The sequence below is a fragment of the Halyomorpha halys genome, unplaced genomic scaffold (assembly GCF_000696795.3).
Source record: "Halyomorpha halys isolate HHAL.00 unplaced genomic scaffold, Hhal_1.1 Scaffold196.1, whole genome shotgun sequence".
NCBI classification, from domain to species: Eukaryota; Metazoa; Arthropoda; class Insecta; order Hemiptera; family Pentatomidae; genus Halyomorpha; species Halyomorpha halys.
In genome coordinates, this window is record NW_027115534.1 from 202,579 (window position 1) to 225,502 (window position 22,924).

General features: G+C 32.4%; 1 non-coding gene across 1 annotated transcript; it reads right to left on the minus strand.

Annotated features, from left to right (window-relative positions):
- Positions 1-21,314: 21,314 nt before the first annotated feature.
- TRNAN-GUU (transfer RNA asparagine (anticodon GUU)) lies at positions 21,315-21,388 on the minus strand. The gene has a single exon. It is a non-coding gene; the product is annotated as a tRNA-Asn (tRNA).
- Positions 21,389-22,924: the final 1,536 nt, after the last annotated feature.

Genomic DNA, 22,924 nt, shown 5'->3' on the forward strand with positions numbered 1-22,924 from the left:
CTATCGAAAAAGCTTACCATCCGTAACTAATAAAACTAGAACTAAATATTGATTATTTATAATTTATGTTTAATTAGTTAAAGGTAATACTGGTCGTATTCCTTATCCAACTGTTTTGATAATTGACTGGGCCAGGCTTATCCTCTAACTAATATGCACCTATGTTATAGACATTGGGTGAGTCCCAGAAAGCTCTGTCGGCCACAGGTTGATCCACGGATATGTACACACAAATAAACATCTGCCACAACCGGAATCAAATCTGTTCCTGCGAGCCAGAGTCATAGTGCCTTACTCACGGCACTACCCCACTGTTCAATTTTTTATAATGAGAATTAATTTTTTTTTTTTTAATGGTAGGAAGGAATGGTAAAATTTGCACAAAATCTCTTGAGAGACAAACTTTTTTATCCCATAAAATAATATTTTAATATGAAAATGAATATTTCTGACAAAATAGGACATTTTTTGGTATGATACAGACAACACCACTCAAAACAACAAGTACAGAATATTCATTTACGAATGAGATAAGAGTTCAAGATATAAGTTACATAAGCAGGTTGTTAGACTTCAGTGATAATGCTTTTATAGTTACAATTTACTCCAAAATTCATTAATATTCTTTAATTGGCCGATTTATTGACTGAAATCAATCACAAGGGAAGTCAATACAAAAGAAGGAAGACATAGCTAATAGCCAAAGTAATTCTGATTACATGGCTCAGCAGAACTGTTTCATCCAGAACATTAGATCCGTTTTATTATTTTTTTTTTCTTGTTATACATTGCCCAACTTTGTATGATCCTTAATCCATTCAAACTAATGAGAGAATATGTCTAGGAGGCAGCACACTATTATTCTTGTTTGTGTAGTATTGTGGGCAAATTGGAAGACAAAAATAACAAAGAAACACTGCTCAGCTGTTCAACGAAAATAACGCAAAAAAAGTAGCCTGATAAATAACTATAGAACTTTTGACGGGCGTGTATAATTTTATCACGGCTTTCAAAATGTTCTCCGCTCCATTAAGCTTCATTTCAAACATTTTTTGGCAAAAATCCTAGGCCTCCTGCCTTCATTATACGGTAATGGGTTTTGTCTTGCTAATTGATTGAGTTCCTGAGCATCTAGTTTTTTTTTTTAAGTATAATTTTTAAGAATTCAATATTTCCAACACACAAAGATACAATATATCCATATTTACTAAGTGTTTCAGTTTCTACATTATAAATTTAATATTTACTCCACGCACTGCCCAAACAAACTGATACCAAATATTCGTTGGGTCCCACCAGTGATGGTAAAAAAAAAAAAATAAAATATTGATATTCTAACACATTTGAAGTTAAAAATCAATGTTCCCGGTGCGTTGTTATCCAAACTTCTATATTTACGAAACATCTATTTTTATTCTTTATTTACTCTCAAATTAATTTAAGAATGTTTTATAATTTATTTAATAAAATTAAAACAAATCACATTTATCCTTCGTCGTAAACCTATAACTTCCTGCCTCACAGTATCCTTTAATAATAACCCACTTATTCCATTCGAACAGATCCGTTACCTAGGACTACGTCTGGACAAACGACCGACTTGGAATCCTCATACAAGACTGAAAAGACAGGAAACTGCTCGTCAATTCCGACTATAACACTTACTAGACAAACGGTTTAAACTTTCAACTTATTACAAGAGTCTCATTTATCTGACTATAATAAGGCCTATCTGAACGTTGAGCTTTGCGGATCCACTAAACCATTTAATTCCTCTCGTATCCAATCTTTACAATCCAAAATCCTTAACGCTTCTTACTTTGTTATAAATCAAGTAATCCATCATGACCTCAGTGGTCCATGTGCTGTCGATTTGACCAGAATCAGGTACCAATCCTTCTATGACGAACTTCTCAACCACCCAAACCTTCTTGTTTCTAATCTGACTTGTTCATTACCTAATAATGCTCATTGGCGTCTTTAGTGAAAATGACCTCGAGATCTTTTCCTCTAGAATTGTTATCGGACTTCTATCGATGGGTAGATTCTCCACATGTGTCTATCATGCCATTGTAATATTACTCATATCACATTTATTTATTTTATATCTTTAATGCAGTTGTAAGTATCAATAAATAAAATTTTTAAAAATATTAAAGAAATCAACTTAATTTTACTTTATATATATTTTAATTTCTTGTCCAAAACTTGTATTTATTAATTATAATAAAATAAATTATTAATATAAAATTATAATAAATATGAAAATAAAATTTAAAATATAATGGAAATATGCCTAACCTGGTTTGTGAGGTAATTTAAACAATTTGGTGTTGACAAGATAATTGATAAGTACAACAAAAATCGCAAATTAAATAAGTCAAATTAAGTAAAGTAGTAGAAAATATATGCATTTGAGCATTTTTTTTTTTATAAAACTGTCTAATAATAATTACTTTTATAAAGTAAAAAGTTTTACTTAAATTATCTAAGTTATTATAAGTTTTACTTAAATTTTAACGTTTCTGTGACGTTTCGGTTCTAATTCATACGCCATTTTCTAACTAAAATGCTCACTCACCCCAGTCACACTACTAAAATTTTTTTTTTTGTATACAACACTGACTTTTTTTTTCTTGTTCCATTTTTTCGAATCTTATTTATATTCTGCATTTTGAAATCCTGCAAAATCTTTATCATGCTTTTCTATTTCTTTTACAAGTTCAAACTGTCAATCTAGAATAATATAGATAATTAAACAAAAAAATGGCCAAGTCTGTTACTAGTATTTTGACTATTTCCTTTTTTACTAAAAAAAAACCTTTCCATTGATATATCGGCTAACATCAATTTCAACATTTTTCAGAAAAGTTTTTTTAATAATATTTCACGTTGCAAATTTTTTTCATATTTCTTTTGTAAAAGTATGGAAAAAATATAAAGATATGACAGTTTACTGAAATGTATATTCTGCTCTTAACCATTTTTTGAATACAAAATTGGTATAAAATAAATTTTGAAATTGCCTTAAAAAATTTTATGTCATTCTGCCAACTGGAAAGCCCAAATATAGGTTACGTGATAGGAACAAACCATTTTTTTTAATAACTGTAGAGATATGAACAGTTATCAGGCTGTCAAACTCTTTTTAGATCACAGGATTATTAATCCGTTGTGGTCTGAGTCGAAGACCACATTCCAAAAAATGTTTATGTTTCTCATATTAAATTGTTATATTTCGTAAACATTTAATCTAAATGTGTGCTAATTATAAAGAAGATGGTCACGGGCTCTAATAAGTAAATAACATTCTTTATATCCCTAGTGAATCTCTCCAAAGTGGGAAATAACGTCAGCAAATAAATAGTTGTTATAATATAATTTATACATGGTATGAATAAGTTATTTTTAGCACTATTACTAATGTTTGAAATATATGACATAATGCAATACTAGTATGTAATATTTTTATTAGTATAATAAATACATCCCAAGGTTAGTCGTTCTATTAAATTTCGGTATTTTTAAAGAAATAGTAAATTTATAGGCATGTTTCTCATTGAACCAAAATCGGATGCGTGTACATTAAAATAATTGTCGTACAGTGAATAATAATGAATATTTAAAATACCAATCTCAGTTTTGATCCAACCATTTTCTTTAACCGAAAAAATAGACATGAACAATGACTATTTTTGACTTGGGAAATACGCTCCGTTTAATGAAGGAGGCCCAAGGTTTTATTTTCAAAAGGGACTTCATCAACATTTAGTATATTTCCGAGAAGGGCTGCCCTTATGAATAATAAATTCATTTTTAAGGCCACTTAAATCTCACTGCCGCCTGAGTCGTTTACCGTTTTATATTCCTTAATAAAATTTAATGCTCAACTACATTTTGTTCTATGTTCGTAATAAAGAGTGAGTTAATATTTTTAATAACTTTTTGTTGAAATATCGATTTTAATGTAATTGGGAGCTGTTTGGTATCTCCCCAACTGGAATTATTGTAACAACCTCTGCAATATATAGGTAAATGTATGTTTACATTTGCAGCAGTCGACATTATCGAGGCGCGATCGATATAACGAATTGGAAGCTTCTTAGTAAAGACGTTTTATTTGTTCTTATATTTATTATTGGAGAAATGATTTTACGAACGAAGCAGACATAGTAGGATTGGTTATGAAATTAGCTTGCCCGTCAATTCGACGGATTTCATAGATATGGATAAACCACATACAAATTTCATAAAAAAGGAAGCAAAGTAGTTAAAATTAATACTCTTTTTTTGCTGTTTCAAAGTGATAAAATGATAAAACAGAGGGCCAAATACATGAAGTTTGCTAGTTCATGTTTACTAAAGCCCGAAAAAAATATCAACGTTGTCAATCAATACTTGTTCCCGGGCCTTACTTACCCTCTGCAGACTGCGTCCCTTATGAAGATTCGTTCTGCAACATTGGAGGATATTGATACGAATATCCACAGGAATATAAAGGCCATCATTGGGTTCCTTGCTAACACCTCGTCGGCGACGTTATATGCACCCAGGAGATATTTCCTGCAGCATTGGTCCATTCCCCAGCGACTGTCGAATGTTCCGGATGCCTAATTCCAGTCTGTATTTAGTTACGAACTCGCAGCATGTGCCGATAGACTGGGTGTGGATCAGGGCTACCGAAGTGTGAGAGCTCTACAGCAATCGCTACGAGAGAATGCATTCGAACAATGGGCCAATTGCAGGTGGCAGGGTATTGGTATTCGCTATTTCAAAAAGACCCCGAAAGCTAATAGATATGTGTGTGAGAAGCAGCTATTCTCGGGGTCAGAATGGGCGAACGCCTTGAAACTAAATATAAACTATGCACCCTTGCGTGGAGTCTCAGGAGCCAGTGGACAGCAAGGAGAAGTTGGGTCCCTCCGTCACAAATGCGGCAGAGAGTCTGAAGCGCCAGCCCATGTGCTGGGAAAATGCCCCAACAACTGCCTCTTTATAACACGCCGACACCACAGGGTTAAAGAAGAATTTATGAAGTTCCTGAGAAAAACAGACTTCACCTGGTTTGATGAGGTTTACTGTGTGGGGACCGACGGATCCGTAAGATACCCCATATTGTGGCATTCTCTAAAACAGGAGGCACGGCTTTGGTCTTGGATGGTTATTATCTGACGTTGAGATTTGAGAATAATGACCTCGATAAGGTGGGTGGAGTGGAAATGGAAAAGAAGAAAATATTTGAAAAATTCGTCCTTTTCTGTAAGAAAATATTCCGCGAGACCTTTGGAGAGAGAGTTCAGCGTTAGCGCACTTGCTCAGCCTCCATTGACTCACTACCAGTGATGCGGCGAGAGGGATGCGCTGGGATCTTTCGAGCTCTGCTCTACCCCTCACACGTGGGGAATAGAGTGAGCTCAGGGGTCCTCAGGTCGATTGTGTAAATATTGTATATTAGAGTGTAAATCTGACTAGAGACTACATTATTTTATCATTATGTTACTTTATTTATTGATTTTTCATACAGATAGTTTGATTATGTTCATTTTGTTTATTCTTCTGTTTGTATATATTTTAAGAGAGTTTTTTTGTATTCATTTATTTATTTTGTTTTATTTTAGTATGTATGAGATCATTCGTCACTATTACCTATTGTCCACAACTGTGTGGCAGATTGTAATATCTACCAATAAATAAAAAAGTATTTAAAAAAAAAAAATATCTTTTCATTTCTTTACATTCATATAAAAAAATCAAGAAACAAAACCTTACTCCAAACAAAGAAGGAAAGTTCCTATGATATAAAACTGGATCCTTAAACTCTTTGTTGTTTTATCTATAAGAGATCTGTATTTAAATGGTAAGTAGAATTGGTATAAAAATACAAATTTCGATGTTAAAATACATTTTTTTCCAATGATATCTGTTGCTGATCTCTACGTCGACATGCACATACATACGTAATTCAATCATCAGGCCTTAATCAAAGTCATGCAAAAACCTCCAATAGCTCTATGAAATCTTATAGAAAAAAATTGGATTAGAAAAGCCTTGGACCAATCTGCCAAAATATGTTAGCCTTGTAATTTTGATTCCTAACAAATAATTAACGAATAACACATTACTAAAATAGAATGATAACTGATAATATTTACTATCGCCCAACATATCCGTTCTGTATTTCTATTGTAACAGCTGGTATAAACCAATTTTAGCACATGTTTAAATTTAAATAAGCGAGATTGAACCTCGTGAGTTAATTTTGCATTAACCTTGTTGTTTTCCTCCTTGGTGACTTGCACATATTCCAAAAGAATTAGAAATAGATTTGAAATTTTTTAACACACTCTGATTCAGATTAACCACGTAAATTCTGATGAGCCCTAGTATTCTGTAGAGAAAAACTTTGGGAAAAATGTATTTATAAAACTACATCATCTGAATTACTTTTTATGAAATAGAGGAATAATTTAACGATGATTTTATTCGTCAATGGTCGAGTAGCGTAATGGGTGTAAATAACAAAAGCCACGGGACCCTCCTTCAGGAAGACCTATAATTATTGCACACTGAAATATTTTAAAACAACATTAGTTATTAACAATAATGTATTCACATTAATACAATTAATTACTAATATTTCATTACTATTAAAAATTTTATGACCGACAGTAATTGATTGTAGATCCGAGTTACTGTCTAAAAAGGTACAAAAAAAAATTCATTATTAACCGATATTTCGGTTTTTTTTACTTTTTATTTTAGGACTTTTTATTATTATTTTAAGGCATCAACCACTTCGGAGTCATTATTTCCGAAATTTTATTAGACTTTATTTCCTTAATTTCCGAATTTTATCTTCATTTCCGAATTTAAAACTAAAACTATTGAAAAATGGGAACTTGTGGTAAAATTGTATTAGATATTCGAGTAATGTTATGTAATGTGAAGTGTAAAATTGTGTAGTTGTAAAGTTTTGAGTGGTTCAGAAATTCGAAAAGTTAATTTACAGTCTGTTATACTGCAAAATTGATTGCAGATCTGCTAGTAATTCATACAAAGATTTGATGGAGTCGTATGCTTGGCATCCGGTTAAGATGTGTTTTACAGTAAGTCCAGTTCTGGACTGCGTTTCGCAAGTCTGGCATAGAGGTGGAGAACCGCGGGCCATAAGGTAACTATAGGTCAGGCGCGTATGATCTATTCAAATTCGCACATTTCTAGTTGATGATATCCAATGGGAAACATCACTTTTAGTAATTTATTGTTCGTAACATTTGGTGTTATTTCAATTTAATTCTCCGATTAATGAGGACAATGAAGTCATCAACAGGCACTCCGCGATGTGAAATTCCTTCGGAAATCGCGATCTTTGCTGCCTGATCAGCCAGTTCGTTACCGGCTATTCCGTAGTGATGAAAAACATTTAAGATGTTATAGATTCATTCATGGTGTCTAGCTGAGTAGATTTCAGCAAATTAAATAATGTCAATTTGTTGTCTTCGAAGGTCAAGCGGAGGTTCGTCAGCATGGACGTAAGACTAATGACAGACTAACAGAAAGCAACCGTGGCTATGCTGAGTCCTGTATTTTGTACAGAGTCTAGCATTTTCAGGATGGTACTCGATGATGAGTTGTAGGCATTACAACCGTAATCCAACTTTGATCTCACCAGGGTTCTGTATAGGGTCAGCATTTTTGTTCGATCCGCACCTCATCTGGTGTTACCGACTATTTTCAAAGATTAAAGGAACAAAGGCAACTTGCTTTTAATTGCTTAATATTTGGAACCCTACTGAGCGTCCTATCGAAAGTCAATCCCTGGTACCTGGCAGTGAGAGTGAAATTAATCGGTAGATTGTGCATTATATTCGGCTGTCTTTTGCTAAAAAGAATTGCAACTTTTACTTGCTGAAATTTTAAAGCCGTGAATATCTTCTTGTAAGGATATTATATTTTATAATACTCACATACTCACACACATATTCCCCCACTTTTTCCTTCTTTTAATTTTACCATATTCAATATTACTTTCATTAATTATTACTTCAGTGGTACATTTTCAATGCCAGCACTCATTACTGTACTTCTTATTAATCATTATTCTGTTAATCTTACTCCTTTTTTTATTTTTGTAATTTAATTTTCAATTTTTTATGTATATATTTGTAGTCAAACATAAGTATCTTATTTCTCACTCAGTCCTTCTGAAGCCTTAAAAAGTGAAGCGAAACATTGGTTACTTATATATTGTTTTTTCTGCTATTTAATATGCCATCTGAACCATTTTCCTCCTACTGCATTGTTTGGATAACAGACAACTACATCTTCAAAGGTTTAAAGATTAGGAGCCTCCAAAGTCATACTTATGGTATTGAAGAATGTATACAGTTAATGTGGTGATTGACGTTATAAACATTTTTATTAATCATAGACATATAAATAATTAATATTTATATATTTAGTGTGGTCACATGTCCGTTTAGAAAAGAATAGACGGTTTATTGATAGCATTTCAGTTCCCTAATAGTTGTAACTTTGATTTGTATTATAAATATATTAAGGGCTCCACAAGTTTTGTTGTCATGACATTTCATTTGATTTTATTTTAATAAATTTGGAAGTAGGCTATAATTTTCGTACAATTGAATCATGGTAGAGGCATTCAAATAGCTCTATTTTTTATAGCACAAAATGGCGGGGTTTAAGCTTTCCTGCACGTTTTACTCTTTTTTGACAAACTTTTGATTTATGTTGCATGAAATTTATAGGTTGAACTAAACATTTTATATTATACATATATAGGTATAATATAATAATATAAATATCACTATGTACATATGTATAAAGTGATATTTATTCACTTCATGTTTTTAAGTGATACTGGTTAATATTAACTAGTGGTTTCGGGTAACTATGAAAAAGTATCTGTAGAATATGCTTATTGTAGTGAACATTGTGTATTGCTTTTGGATGCTCAGTCCCAGTTCCCTGCTTGCCCATCATTCTTCCGTCCGACTTCGTCATAACCAGATGGAATTTCAATATATATCTATTATCATAAATAAAATAATAATTTCTCTAATCTATATGAATAAACCTATACATTTTAAATAAAAAATGTTCAACATTGATTTATTATTTTTTAGTTTTCATTAGTTACTTTCATTTACATATATGAAATATATATTACCTGAGGAAACCTATTGGAATCGTGAAAAATTTCGAATTCGAGTTTTGAGGTCTTCAGTGTCCATTAACCTATTCTAGCAAAATGGTCTCTGTGTGTTTGAGAACAGCCCGGCTCAAAAACAAAAAGCCGTACGATGCTGAAATTACAAATTGGAATGTGACACCAAATTTTCGCTAATAACCTACCGGAAGAGCCACTTTATAGAATCAATTTTTCGATTTTCTCTAAAACGACTTTAATTATTTTTATTAAACTCGGTGCATCAAAGAGAAATTTTTAATATGAGATAGATTTATACTCATAGGAACAGATTATCCTCCCAATAGGAGGTATAGTTTTTGTTTTGTTTTCTTTTTTGTTTGTTAATATTATTAAATATGAAGTGACGTTTTTGTTTTACTGTTTTATTCTAACAAATGTGGATAGCCCAGCTTGGGTTTATTGTTTGTTATTAGTTTATATAAACGATCTTTAACTCATCATTTTTGTAAAATTACTACAATTGATTATCTATCTCATGTATTTCACAGGCTAACTCTATTTATATGGGAGTTGCCCCATTAACAAATAAATAAATTATTATTATAATCTTGATATTCATATAGAAAATTTGACAGTGAAAATAGTCTGCTCAATACAATATTCCGAATATTATTGTTATTCATACTTTGGAAAAAAATAGTTGGGATAACACTACAGCTAAATTTTTCAGGGAAACAAAAGTTGATTTATTAATAAATTAACGTTGTATCCCTTTAGTTAGTTCAATCGTAACTAATTTTTGACCAACTCTGTCCCAAAAGTATTTCACTAGAGAATTGGTGGTTTTGGAATTCTGAAAAAAAAAAATAAGGAAACAAATCTTGTGCGGTGATTGGGTCCATCCTATTGGGACGATAGGTGTCCAGCTCTAAGCAAGACGTTTTGGGTTACATATATAAAAAACAGTTTAAGGCCCAATCCTGAGGGTACAGACTTAGCTTCTGCATGTATCGGATTCAGTTCTCATGGTAAGCGGGGCAATTTCTCAAAAAATGGTAACAATCCTCCAGGGCCGTTACATCACAAGCTGGACAAAGCTTATGTAGGTCCAGAGTATGTTTGTGTGGACCGACATTTACAGTAATTACATTTTTACTGGAAAGTCGTAGTTTGGTAATTATTCTCAAGTGAGTTATAAGGCAACTGATTTTTAGGTAGCTTTGAGGAGCATCCGTTTTATTGAAGACCTTACCGTATCACAGGTTATAGGTCGATTCTCGTAATAACAAGAGGTCTTTATCCTTGACAAATTCCCTGGATCTATCCAAGATCTCCCCCATTCTAATTTTAATACTACCGGATCATTAAGTAGTATCGGGTCAAACATCGTGAAGCTCTCCAATATTTTTCTTATCTGCGGTACCCAATTATATTGCAGACTCAAACGGTTGTTACTGTCTAGCTGCAGTAGCTTTAAATAACATTGTTCCACGAAGCGAGTACAATTCATGTCAAGTATTTTTATTACCCAGGACAGAGTTTGCTTTAAACGTTATATGACAGGAATGGGTGCCACTTCTACACTTATCATAAAGTTCGGGGTGTTTCGTCGCTTGTAGTACCTAGCTTGTATATTTTCCAATTCCTCTATGTGCTTCACGGCCAAAATAGGTGCAGCGTAGAGGATACAGCTCAACATAGTCGATTCGTAAAGTTTCTCCCTAGCATCCCACGATATTATTTTAGCCTTCGCAGATGTACTTAGCACCGCCCCGATGCTTGAGTTGCTTTTAGATACTCTATGCTTCATGGCACCGTTTAAAAGTCCTCATGATCTAAACTCTATACCAAGGTATTTCTATTCAGGTACTTCTTCAATAATAACCCCCTCGAAATATACCCTTTTGCTTCTTTTAGGCCTACCCTTATAGAATATCAAGATGAATTTCGTTTATTTCATTGTCGTATTAATAGAGATATTGAAAACTCATTAAATATTTCTTTATACTACTAATAATAAACAAATAATTCTTTATAGCTCATAATGATTATTTGCTACGAACAAAGATCATTAATTATGAAGATACACGTGTTTATTTATTTTAATGACGTTTTAAACAACAAATTAACAATAGTAAATCAGAAAAATGTTTATAACTCGATTTACAAACATTGGAAACGTATTAAGGACAAACACGGATCCACAAACAGTGTCAGGTGATTGAAGCGAATAACTTCACATTAATAGATTCGTTTCGTCAATTTTTTAGGTGGCGAAATATTTTACGATTAAGAATAGGATTTAAACATCCGAATCTTGTAGAATGTTGATGAGCCCTGGCAGTTTCATTTTAACACCCCTTCAAGATTCAAGACACCGTGAATCAACGTCACACTTGACGTCACAACCTCACGTCACACTTGACGTCACAACCTCACGTCATATGCTAGTTACCCTCATTGCTGAATCAACGCATGCTGGCCAGCGTTAGATGGAAAAGTTATACCTGGATCTGGAAAATTGCATTGTTGTAATGACCCGTCTGCTCAGCCTGGACGAAGCCAAGAATCGGCGATCAGCTTAGCGAAATGAAATGAGAAGAAGACGGCGGTACCGCTTGGAATTCAGCTGCGCATGAGACAGCGAGAGTCAGGACGCTTGAGATAGTGTGAGTCCTTAACCATTATCGCCTTCTCTTTTTTGTTTTGTTCTATGGAAAATTATATGTGTTTGCTAACCAAAAAATGTCTCAATTAGCAATGAAGGGCTCCCGGTACGTATCTGTCCGTTTTTTTTTACTAATACTCATGATGTAAATTTGTCACCGGTTGACAGGTTATTTGAAAAGATTCTTATTAATTTAACAGCGTCAAATTCTAAGGTATTTTTGAAATTAATATAGTGATTAGTTTTCCGTCCATTAAGCGGTAGGACAAGTAAGCATTTTAGCTCGCAATATAAGAATCTATTTAACCACAGTGTAAAGAGTTTGGATACATTAAAATGTTAATTTATTATTATAATCTGTGATCCTCGTTACAGCATGGCGGAATGAGATCCCTATTTACACAGCCGCCTCCACTTATCTCTATCCACCACCATTCCTTTATCCTTCCCAGTTCCTACGAAAGGCTTCCTGGAAGTTCTTGCCAGATGACTCTTATATGTGGGCTGCATCTCCTCTACCTTGGCCTTATAAGCCTTTCAGTCAAGGTAGTGGCATTCTTAGATGGTCAAAAAGTTGGGATTCCTCTATGGGTGTTTCTGCATGATTGTGTAGTTCTGCCTACCACCTTCCTCTGAAACTGCATTTCTATTGCCTGGATTTGTTCTTTATGTTTTGTGATTATTATCCAGGACTCAGAGAAATATGTGGGCAATGATACAACTGTAGATTTTACACTATTTATTTTGAGTACTCACATTACTCTTACAAGTTGTTTGCCAATCCTAAGTTGTATTACTTTTGTCTTTTTAGTTTTGATTTTTATACTAACAGGCTGTAATTCCAGTTGGGTCATGTTTATATTTTACTGCAGATCTCCATCATTATTTACTAATATTGCAATATCATCAGCCAAACAAAGCAGACTATTATTGATAGGTCTTGAGTTGAAATATTTCAAGTGAAAATATTTGAGCCTTTCCTTCTATCTTTTCAGCACCATTTCGAGAACCAGAATAAACAGTAGAGTCGATCAAACCGATTAGAAATCTTATACTCTTTTTTTGAGTTTACTACAATTAATTTTGAGATTTAACAATATATATAAACCTAATCTTGTATATCATAAATTTATGCACAAAATATGCAGATTTCAACTTTTTCTTTTAATAAATACTTTAAAAAAATATCAAACACTTGCTATATGAATGAAAATATAAAATCTTAGTAGGGTGAAATAATGACCTTACTGTGATCTGTCAAATGTTTTGTTTAGTTACAAGTATTTTTTCTTTTTTTTTCTTGGGGGGGGGGTGGGGCAAATGTTACTGACTATAAATTACTAGAAATAAGAAGTGATTTTTCCCCTTGGATATCACTAGTGATTTTGACGGGCCTTTGAATAGGTCATACGCGCCTGACCCACGGTTACCTTATGGCCCGTGATTCTCCACCTGTATGCCAGACTTGCGAAACGCAACTTACCGTTAAACACATCCTAACTAAATGCCAAGCATACGACTCCATAAAATCTTTGTATAAATTAACAGCAGATCTCCATTCAATTTTGCAGGATAACAAACAGACTGTAAATAAACTTTTCGAATTTCTGAATCACTCAAAACTTTACCATACAATTTAGTAAAATCTTACCACAAGTTCCAATTTTTCAAAAGTTATACATTTAAATTCTGCAATAAAGACGAAATTCGGAAATTAACACAATTAGGACTATAAAAAATTCGGATTAATACATAATAATACATTTTTTTAATGGTTCGTTTATATCGCTATCTATTTGAAAGCTTTAATTTTTTTTAACAGATCCCGACTACACTTGTATTAGGTGCGGAATGATATTTTCGTTTTTCATTTTGGTCAGAGAAGCGACGGGAGAGCTGGGACTATATAGCAGTTCATTATAACTTGTGCCGCAAACTGAACCATTCATATTGGTCCAGCGGTGGACAAATTGAAAAAGGTCTTTAAATATTCGCTGTATTCCCGAGGGGGGGGGGGCGCAGTTGTTGATGAGTTCTATCATTGTCAGGAGCCGGGTCAATTAGCCATTCTGTCACAAGGGCAAAAATATTCAACTCTCAATATTTACCAACAGTTTTCGACTCTTTCAGAGTTCTTCTTCCATGCACTTTTTCATGGTTATATCCAATTGGTCCTGACAGAAATGTATTCAACAAATGGCCCGGCCGTGCATTCACCAGGAGATATAATTGAACGCGCCTTTTTTTTATTTATGTATAATTGGTGTTTGGAAAGAATGACCGAAATGAGAGAAATGGTTTCCTACAAATGTTTTCAATGCAGTGTGTTCATTCGTTTATTGTGTAATTAAAGGAAAAACACGAAAAATAACTTCATATAGTTTTAAATAAATGTGTCGAGAATCCCTAAACAGGTTCCGGCAAGCATTTTAAGAATAATTTTGATTTTTTCGATATATGGGAAAGGCTCAGCTAATTATCTCATTGAGTAATTAAAAGAGCATTGGATACTTTTGAATAAAAATGTTCTATGTTTCGTACGTGCTTCCTCTACTAAACGTTTCAATAATGACTTTTTGTTTTGTTAAAATTCTAGCTAGAATATAAAGATTAAAATATTATGTTGAGAAGAATCTATTAGAGGTTTGAAGGAATAGTAAGAATAATAGCAGATGACCGACGGGTTGTAACTCAAATAAGAGGCTGTGATTATCACGTAAGACAGCAGTGCTTCTCTGTCTCTTCAGTATTCAAAAGATTGCGAGAAATATATAATTTTTAATTATCCAGGCAACATGTACGCAATAAATTTTTTTTTTTTTTAATTTTTTCTTTTCATTTGAAAAAACCAGTGATTCTAGAGTTAATTCAATTAGTATTAGATTATCCGAACATACAATTCCAATTCAAACTAAACATATGAAAATAAAATATAATAATATACGTGAAAATAGTATTTTTAGTTTTTGTTAATATTGTTCAGATAATATTTATAGATTCTGTTGGGAACGGAAAAAATAGTGTATTTTGTCTATAATGGAGAAAATCAAATCCACTCTGCAAAGAGGTGCGGAGAACGTGGACCGTTGCCTACATTGCTACATTTATGTTCGCAATCAATATCCTTGATATCTTCTATCTCTTTTACTTTATGGTTCAGATTGCGATATTGTGGTCCAAATTCGGAAATACTTCGCTGTGTTTTCTTAAGTATAAAGCGATTCCCAAATTTTTATCATTTAATGAGGAAATCAGGAGAAACATAACAAAAACAAATAAAGATAACTTCAGAGATAACGAATAACAACTTAAAAAAAAAAAAAAGAGAGATAACTTCACAAAAAACAACTAACCAAGTAAAGATAGAAATTAAAATTACAGTCCGTAATCCGTCACTGACAGCGTTCGTGGCCGCCTGTCATCTACACAAGTACCCAAATACCAATATTGTTGTCCAATTATGTCCACATAGTCAGGTGGGCTGGACAAAACAAAAAAAAGTGGACAAAATGCCCACTCTACTTAGTTCTGTTTGAAATTTTGTATTGCATTTGGTGTTGTAAACCACTGCTGATATAAACAGTTATAACATTTATAATACTATACACAAGACAAATTTATAAGTGTAAAAAATAGTCGTGACTGCTTTATATAAATGTAATTTATGTTTTAATAGCATTAAAGGTTGAAAATCATTATGATATTATAATAATTATATTTTAGTACAAGAGCCCAAGAGGAGAAAAAAATCAGTTATTTTACCCCAATTTTTTATCACCTTAATGAAAAATGCGTATTATTACTAATCATAATTGATGAGTGTGCCAACCATAGTTAAGAGAACTAAAACGTGGCAGCTGTTTAAAAATCTAAAAAAAAAATTTATGATTCGGGGTTCTATAGTATTAAAAGTACCTACAACACTAGGTTATGTTTATGTAAACCTGAAAAGCTGTTTATGTTAAATAGTTTCCTAGATTAAAAGCAACCTTTCATAAAAAAATGTATATATCAGGAACCATGAGACTTACTGACGTCAATTAAAATCAAATTGAAGCTAGTTTAATGGGCTATAAAGTAGAATATGACAATTATCTACGTAGGAGTGGTAGTTTTCTTGATATTTATTATCTTCTGTACGAGTATATAGGACACTCGTACGTATTTTTCATAATAAAAAATTAATTGAAAATGACTGATTTTTTTCTGTCGGATTCTTGTACTATTTTATAACCAAAATATTATGTTAAAGTAATATAAAATGACTTGTTTTATTGTTGAATTTATCAGTCAAAGACTATAACACCGGAATCAAATCGAATATTACCCATGAATCCGAGACGTCATATCGATATTTTTTTTTGTCCCCACTCCTTCCACTATCCTGGAAGATGACAGAAGTTGCCATGGACTGTTTGCTGAGGGCTTAGACTCGCTCAACAAGTGGCTGATTGTTTGATTTATGTAAATCAGTTAGATTACTGGCCGTTCGGGGTCAATATTTGCCTTCCTCTCCTCCAAAGCCCTCCTCAGATTGTATCTAATTATCGACCCTTCTGTCATCCTCGACAACCGGGTTACTGGGAGCAACCCGTCCCGTTCACACTCCACGCCAAGGAAAAATAAAGTTAGTTCCATCTCGTGGCAATAACAGTTATACAAGAATGAAATTAATTAAATTGTTAATTCAGAGGATGGCTCCATTGTAGTTAACTTAAAATTTGTTTAATTAAAATACAAATGTTTTCATTTATAGTTATAGGGATGCTTCGAGTGGCGGTTGATAAAGGTATCCAAATAGTAAAAGAAAACTATTTATTGTTAACCAATGTTTCGGGTCACTTTGCAGAGCTCCGTCAGGGTTAAATGAAAAAAACAAGATACAAACGTTTTAGAAGTAACAAAACATTCAAATTACAATTATGTTTATAAAGTATATAGAAAAGAATTAATAATAACAATATAAGGAAGTATACATGTAGGTGGACTGGAAACAAGTTACTAATAAATATAACCAGGTGTAATTGAAGTTCTAAATCTAGATTAGACAAATAATTTGTAGGAGACTCATTAAAATTAGTTATAAATATGGTAAAGAGGTAGATTTAAAATGTAGAACAGATAGGTGAAGTAGGTATGGTATAGTATTATGTAAAAGGGAGATATTAAGAGTATAGATAAAAATGGGGAAGTCAGTAATAAAAATATTATTATTTTGATGATAAAAGAATATGTATATATTATATATGTAAACAATTATGATTTATTCCATAAGTTTGAATTAAGAATTATCCACGACTTATAGATAATTTTTTTGAAATATTGGGTTATAAGATGTATAATTATCATATATAATGCATAGTATTTATTGATAAGTAACATTTAGTTAAGCGTTTTTTGTAAACTACATATTTCGTTATTTTAAGTCATACTGTTAAATAGTAATTCCTGATCAAGAAAAGTTATTTTCAAGAAAACGGAGCAATATAGACTATATATAATAAACGCAGATTGTCATGTCGTGTTTTTAATAATATACATCAATACAAACTTGTAATTTTACCTGTTTCGAGTAAATTAAGTTTTTAAAGATTCAAAAACTAATTAACAGTGATTTTCAAACGTAAAGATAAAACAAAGTGATAAAAAAAAAGGCTTTTACTTGTTAAAACAATTTAGCTAATACTAGTCATTGGAAAACGTAACAGTCAGTCTGAACAATCATAAAATTTCTGCTCAAAACTTATTTGAACTTATATTGAAGCAAGATCCATATATTTCTAATCTGGAATCAGATTTCTGCTAACTTATAAAAATTAATAAAAGTCAAATATAATGAATTCGCCAATGTAAGTGAAATGGTGTATTAAGTTGAGATAGTTTTCTTAATAATTTTCCATTTCACTTGAATTTTCTCAAAACACTTTAGTTTGAATTTTTTTTATTGGGCACTATTTTTTTTATTGGTAAATATTGCAATCTTCCACAACCTTAGGCAATAAGTGATAGGGATAAATGATCACTTTCATACCAAAATTATGAAAACATAAATGAAAAAAAAATATACATAGATAAAAAAAATCTCTATTCGTACATAAACGGAAACATAATTAAAATAAACATAATCTAACTACTAGATGTATTTTGAGAAAATTCAAGTGAAATAGAGAATTATTAGAACCAAAAAGAAAATCATATACGTTCAAAAATCGATTCTTTATGAAAACATTAAATCGATGTATATAAGACATAGTTAATTTATTTAAAATTAGATAAAAAAGAAATAAATAGTTCAGCATTTGGTTATTATTATTTTTATTTAAAATTGAAATTATGTTATTATTATTTTTTTTTTACGAAAACAAAGATAATATGATTATATACATAAAATAAAAACCAATGCCTGATACATAAGATATTTAAATGGCCTTTGTGTGCTCTACTTTCTACTACCCTTATTCACCTGGAGCTAAGCGTTCCCTAGGGAAGAACATTTTTCTATTCGCCTGCGGTAGAGGATGACTGGTAAGTCGCTAATGTCTGCTGAAGGGCAAGGGAGAAAGTGCTGCCGCCTAGATGTGGCTGATGTAACCACTGTGGGTTATCCTCCCATCGTCATTAGCGCCAGGTACTTTCTAGAATGGAAGGAATCCTCTTCGATTGTGAAGTATTTACATTCATTGATATTCATTACCACTGTATCATATATAACTCTTTGATAGGGTTCAAGGCAACCAGGATTTAAACCAATAAAGTCATATTTCACTATTTTAAATACATCTAAGAACTACTCGTAGTTAAAAGGAATTTAGTTGAGTTGGTATCTATGTCAGGTAAATGATATACCTAGTGTTAATAAAAGTTTGTCTTCTGCACTACTCCTACTGCTAAAATACTACTGCATAATATTATTGGTTTGGAATAGTTTTTTCAATAATTTTATTTTAATTTTTTTTTATGAAGTGAAGGTTGTTATAAGAATACGGTAATTACAAAAAAACTGTCTATATAGTTACAGTTACTATTTTCTACCTCTATAGGTATGTAAATAAATCCACTTCTCTTATAGCCAAATGAAACAATTTAAATAATAACACATGAGTGTATGATTAATAATCGACCGATATATACTAGGTGCACTTTCTAGATTATATTATACATTATATGTTGATTGGCATAAAATAAAAAATGCATTGTAGATTCTGAAAGTGCTGGCAAGAGATGAAAAATCTTCATTTTCTATAGAAAATTCAATAAGAGCATTACAGGAAAATCTGTTTTTTTATGATCCCCTTCCTGATCATTTCTGACATCAGGAGGGGTGGGGGTTATCTACAGGTAACTAACCTGTTCTGACCACGGTGAGAGGTCAAGTTTTCTATTCTTGAGGCGGACAAGAAATATAAGTCGACCCCCTTCGTCGTCCTCCAAGGCCCGATTCGAGGTAATGAGGCAGCCACAGCTGACGTCTTAGCTCTATCGACCACAAACGGCCCATTTAAAAAAAAAAAAAGTTTAAAAAACATATCTCCACAACAGATTGAGACAGAAAGGTTAGATTGGCGGCACTGAAATGCATTTTTATGGACGTAAGCCCACTTAATTAAAGAAATTTCATGCAAAAATAACTTGTTTACGTGATTGATTTCATATTCTAGAACGACAACTGACTTGGCGTCTTGCTTTTAGAATCAATAGTAGAATATAATCGTAAAAATACCAATTAGAAATTTATCCGAAATCTTGATCGCTCGATACTGCTGAATCCATACTGTACTACACGCCAGAGAAGGAAGAACTCATAAATCTTTCAAACTTTATAACAAAAATTTTTATGTTACTTTTTTTTAAGTTACATTATCAAACATCAACATCGTTGTAAGAAACTATAGAACTACATAATCCATTGGCTCCTTTAAACAATAATCGATATTGTTTTATAAATATTCGATGTATTTTCCCCTGATATCATTCTTTTGAACTGCACCATGACTTCTCGTCATAATTATGACTCCAATTTGGAGTAGGAAATAAATAAATAAAATAAAAAAAATAAATCGAATCATCTAAATAAGGGAGTAAATTAAGCCGCATCACTAATAAGTTGGGGGAGGTTGGCAGCAGAGGCGGAAACGGGAAGAGGCGTTCCAGACCCCTGACCGGAACTTCCGGACGTCAGCGGAGCCACGGCCTATCTGATCGCTGGCATCTAGCGCCCGTCGTTCGAATTCACTAGTAAAGATGGAAAGTTGTATGGTATTGGCATTGCTATACATATTATTGTTGTAATCTATCTTGGTTATAATATCTCAGTTTATTTAGTCTTTATGTCATTATGAACATAAGGGGATCAGAGGGATGACTATAGTTAAAAACGGAGCCAATTAAAAAAAAAAAACGAATTTACGATTGTTTCGGCTTCCTATAATCATTTTTAGTATTAAAAATTATCATTTTAATAAGAATTATAACAATGAATATTAATTATATTTTATACAAACAATATTTTGAACTTATGTAACTCACCCAATTTTAATTTTAAATGTCATATATCTGTACCATACAAAAACTCGATGTTTTTGCATGGTACATGTATATGATCTCATCTCCCATACATCAGCAATCTAAATACATGCATTTATGGCAGAATGTGATGAATTAACATCAATACATTAAAAACACAAAAATCCCTTTTTAAGCAAAGTACTGAACCGATTAATAAATGAGGTTTCACGGAGAGTGTGCACGCAGATACTAAAACTTTTTTAAAAATTAATTAAAATATTGATTTTTCTTATTTTATGTATATATCAATATATATACATGTTTTTTTCAACTACGTTATAAGGGTACGGACAGACATGTAAAAACAAAAATAGCACAGGCGACACCGGGAAGTTTTGACAGCCAATGCCGGTATTACACTCGCAGAACGTTTTTGGAGGGGTTTATCTACTAGTAATCGGACATCTTGGCCAGAAAATGTAAATAACTACTGTGAGAGAGGTAAAACATTAAATTATGCGTTTATTTAGTGCTAATTTATTTTAAGTCAGTCAAGTGCTACTCCAAAATGGCTAACTCCATTTCTCCTGTAATTGGCTTCTTAAAGTACTTGAGCGTTACGTATCAACAGCACAGGTCTGTAGCCTATACAGTTATTATTTCTTTAATATATCAAATAATCAAAAGAAATGTTAAGCTGAGAAATTATGTAGAAAAACACATGAGAGTAATATAAAAATATATTGAAATATGATACACGATTTTAGTTTTCAAAAACTATTAATAATAAAATGGAACTGTTTAACAGTTCTGATCAAAAGTTCTAAACAACTAGCCAGATTAATCGATCTACTTAATCATTAGCCAATAATCGAATTGATTTAAAAAAGTGTATAATTCTAGTAATTATTTTGGTTTATTTTTGGGCTACGCCTCATATTATCGTATATATGATTTGATAAAAATATTCGCCCCCGGGTGGGCTCGAACCACCAACCTTTCGGTTAACAGCCGAACGCGCTAGCCGATTGCGCCACGGAGGCTTAGGTTAAGAATTATCTTAGCAATTTAAAAATTACAGCTACGAAGCTATTAATTGCAAATTCTTTACTAAGTTACTTTGTACCATATTACTGCGTATTTGATCAAAAATAATCTAATGTGACTGTAATACGCAAGGTACAATATACAATTAAATTTTGTTTTAATTGAAATATATAATTAGTTTAAATGTTTTAATTTGTTGTATCTTTTAAGCTTTACTGTTTACACAAGATAAAGAGTTTTTTTTTTGTTTTTTTTCGGCCAAGACTCCCATTGGAGTCTTATACTGCCTAACCATGGTTAGGGGTCAAAGTTCTTCATTTTGTGGGACCGCCACTCAATGAAAAAAGTCGACGTCCCAGGCCGGACCCGCACCGCCAATAGACATCAAATTGGTAAGACTGTGTCTTAACCACTGAGCTATGGGCGGCCCAGAAAAAGAGTTTTAATTTTTGTTGATTTTTTCATACAGAATTTTGTATTAGATAATGAATTATCGATGCCTGTATTTATTCTTCAAAATACAGTTCAATTCCAAAAATTAATTAATTCCTAATGCTCAAGAAATTGTTACTGGATATTCTTATGACATAATAATTCTCATCCTTTAAACTAACATTTATAAATACTATACTATAAAATGTGCACTCTCATATTATGATCGATCGTATAACAATAGTCGATATAAAGGAAATCGATTGACGACTGACCTTGGCTATCAGCTCAGTAATTAGTGCTACATTATCAGTTGTGAGTAGAGGAACCAAGGTTACTTCGTCGCTAGTGCCTTATAAACTTCGCCATTATCTTATTACACCGCCCAGCAATTTTCTCCTTGTAAATTGTCGACATTGGCTAACGCTGATGATCATACGTTTACACAATAAATCAACAGAGGATTGAATCAAATATGGCATTAGTACATAAACTAAAGTGAGAGCTATGGATCGTAATTTGACTGATAAGTTTAAATATTGGTAATTACTTTAAGATAATCGAGCATTATATTTTACTTTCACATAGTTATTCATCTAATATGTACTAAACGGGAGTATTATGACCTTGAAAATTTCCTTATTTGATTCTCAACAGAAATAGAAGTTTTTAGTTGTTAGTTGCGTCCTAATAAACAAAATGTTCTGTGTGTCTATCTTTGGTGGCAAAAGAAATTACATACTTGAGGTAGGCCAGCGATGCTACAGCAACTTCTTACTAAAATCGACTTACAATATGTGCCTGTATACCATTGGTTTCACACTTCTTAACCTTGTTTAGAAACCTATTCTAAAGCTCTGCGTAAACTCTTTTCTGTAGTATGCTGATCCAGCATGGTTCATCGCATTTTTGCGGCATGCGATGAACCATGCTTTGTATCATATCCAAACTATGCGCTTTTTGCGGAATGCGATGAACCATGCTTTGTATCATATCCACACTATGCGCTTTTTGCGGCATGTGATGAACCATGCTTTGCATCATATCCAAACTATGCGCTTTTTGCGGCATGCGATGAACCATGCTTTGTATCATATCCA